The following is a 2,886-nucleotide window of genomic DNA, read 5'->3' as shown; positions in this document are numbered from 1 at the left end:
ATGTAACATACATATTTTCAGTTTCTGATCGTTACTATTTGACGAAAATTTTAAAATCCTTTCCAACAGCATTCCTGTCTTCCGGTCCGTAAAATTGACCGACAACAATTTTTTCGCGGCACCATTTTCTTTCTGCCGCTGCCGGTTACGATATTGGAAGCCAAATCTTGATCTTTCTGAAGAAAGCATCTGGGCTTCATTTTCTCTGTAGAGTTAGGAATCAAACCCAAGACCTTGAACACACTCAGGAGGTTCTCCACTGGCTGAGAGCAATGAAATAGAACAGTAGCTGCCATCAACTCCGATCCTATCAAGCCTTCATGATGTTTCCCTTGGCCAAATGGGCGCTGCTGAATGGTCTCAAGAGGCAAACCATTCAGCCTATTGCAGCAAGACAAACCCATACGAAACACTCACCAAATTTTCATGACAAATATGGCGATACTGTGCTAGCTAGGGGAGCCATTGTCGGTGTTGTTACATGGGTGTTTTTAACTACACAGATGGGAATAGTATGGAACCCTTTTCCTGTTGGCTGAGTCACCCCAAAAGAGTGGAAAAATAAATAATTATCACTATTATTATAATACAGAATTGTTTCAGACCCAACTTGTGATGTACACATTCTACTGCTCATTTAAAAATAGCACAACTGAAGAAATAAAATATATTTGAAATCAAAAAATAAAATAAAAATCCTTTCCAGATAACAATTTAAAAATACTGTAAGTCATGTCAATTTCCTGATGATATAAAAAAGTGAAAGTAGCCAGGCAGCATTTCAAGATCTCCCGTTAAGACCTTTACTGTGTTCCTCACATCTGCTTTATTGCTGTCCTTTCAGCAAGACTTAGTGCTATTTTTAAAGGAACATGCATTTCTCATCATGTTGTGGCATTCCTAACATCTGCTCAGATTCACCTCAAAAATTGGTGCCCAGGGGTTTCAAGAGTTTTTACTGAAAAAAATATTTTTCTAGAGCTTATTTTTATGCAAACATAAAATTAATATCACTAATATTTTACATGTGATAGCCACCAAATATTTATTGAATCCTAATGTTATGGTAAAGTATTAAAAGTTATGGGTCCTAGAAAATTATATTTTATGTCCATATCATTCATATGTCTTATCATAGAAGTACTCAAAATAAGCATCAGAAAAAGCATAATTGCAAGATGAAATTGAATTATGTCATGTTTATTATCACTTCTAGTAATAAAGTCAAGTGAGTTTCTACAACACCAATTCAAGCCTTGCAGAACTGGCTCGAGAAGCCAATTTTGAAAGCAGATATGCTTGAAACTGGTTAATTTTTAATAATTTTCTCAAATTCATCATTTAACAAAAAAGGAAACCATTTCTCCAGTGATTCTTGCATATTATTTCTACCCGGCATTAAAGTGACAGTGCTATTTAAATAGTGCTATAGTAATTTTGTCTAAGAACTGAAAAGAATGCCTCTTTAAACAACCACAGCTTTTTAAGTAGAAGACAAGGGTGTGCTGAGTTTAGTGAGTAATTTTTGTAGGTCTTGATGTAGTTTTATGTCATCCAAGATGAACAAACTATCATATTTTGTGAAGAAGCTCAGATTTAACCTGTGTGATCAACAAGACTAGAAGACTAGCACACTCAGGATTCTCACGAGTATAATTTTACAACATTCTACATAATGTAGAATCTTTCCACTTTCTCAATTTAATGTTCAAATAGAATTTTAATCAATAATAGCATTTAGCAATTATGGACTGTTAAAATTGAAAATGCCTTCACAGGGCTTGCCTCATATATCACATAGAACAGCTTTTATCTTGCAAAAGAAGAAACTAGGACTTGACCAGTTTCCTCAAGTAATATGGAAGGTAAATGGCAGAGCCAGGACTCAAACCTACTAAATTATTCGAGAACTATTACTACAACACTACATCAGTAAAGAAGGTCAATGGTGTTAGCAAAAAGAAATGTGGAAGTTACATTAGAGTCTAAAATCTAAAGCATCTGGGGTTGGGATTATGAAGATCACATCATGACACAGGAAAGAGAAGGTAACTAAAATTCATGCTGAAATTGTTGATATCAAAGGGATTTATCTTAATTTCTTTTGACTTTAGTCTCTTCAGCTTAGACATAAAATGCAATTCATTTTCATTTTATGTACAACTTTAAAACATTGAGACTAGCATCTTGAGCACTCCATGGAAAAGAGTTCTGGGGTCACTGATTTGGTGAAGAAGAGTACCATGATGGACAGGAATGCCAGGCATAGGTTTAGGAGTTGTGAGGAAACATAAATGCTGTGTAATTGCAAACTAAACCTGAACTTTCCATTATCTGGTCAGCACGTATGCAAAGCTCTCCTGCCATGAAGTTCTGCCTAATATGTAGGACAAGAAGTCATAAGGATCCAAAGTGATGAGTCCAGGAAGCAATGGGAAATGTTTGAAGACACCTGCAAATGATGTAGTCCCTCTACTCTATGTGCCTGGTCAAAGAGTCATCAAAGAAAGAAAAATAAATAAGTGCAGGAAGTAACACAAAGTCAATCTCTGAGTCAACTCTCAGGGCACTGTGTTGCTAGTGCAGAACATTCTCACGAAGAAATGCCCACCAGTTCTTTACCAAATCAATTCCCTGAAAATTCTGCTCTTTCTCATCACTGGGGTGGAACTAGGTGGAGAGAAATTTGGATGGAAAGGCAGAAGAAACTAGCAGCTCAAAAATAGTTTACAGATACTTTATAAAGACTTAAATTTTAGCATACATTTCTGCTTCTTCTCAAATGCATTCTCCCAGCTCTTCTTCAAAGGAAGCATTACTGCTATAAAAAAAGCAAAAGGAGTAGGGTCTTGGTCACCAAGCTACTGCTCAACCATGAATGTCCAA

At 35.9% G+C, this 2,886-nt stretch overlaps 1 pseudogene; it reads left to right on the top strand.

The window, feature by feature from the left end:
* The first annotated feature begins 320 nt into the window (after window positions 1-320).
* On the top strand, window positions 321-569 carry LOC147828521 (cytochrome c oxidase subunit 7B, mitochondrial-like; annotated as a pseudogene).
* Window positions 570-2,886: the final 2,317 nt, after the last annotated feature.

The sequence above is a fragment of the Heterocephalus glaber genome, unplaced genomic scaffold (genome assembly GCF_053883595.1).
Source record: "Heterocephalus glaber isolate CG9 unplaced genomic scaffold, H.glaber_assembly_v1.0 deba00001058, whole genome shotgun sequence".
Taxonomy (NCBI): domain Eukaryota; kingdom Metazoa; phylum Chordata; class Mammalia; order Rodentia; family Bathyergidae; genus Heterocephalus; species Heterocephalus glaber.
The sequence above is the reverse complement of the archived record's forward strand: the minus strand, read 5'-3'. Positions and strand labels throughout refer to the sequence as shown.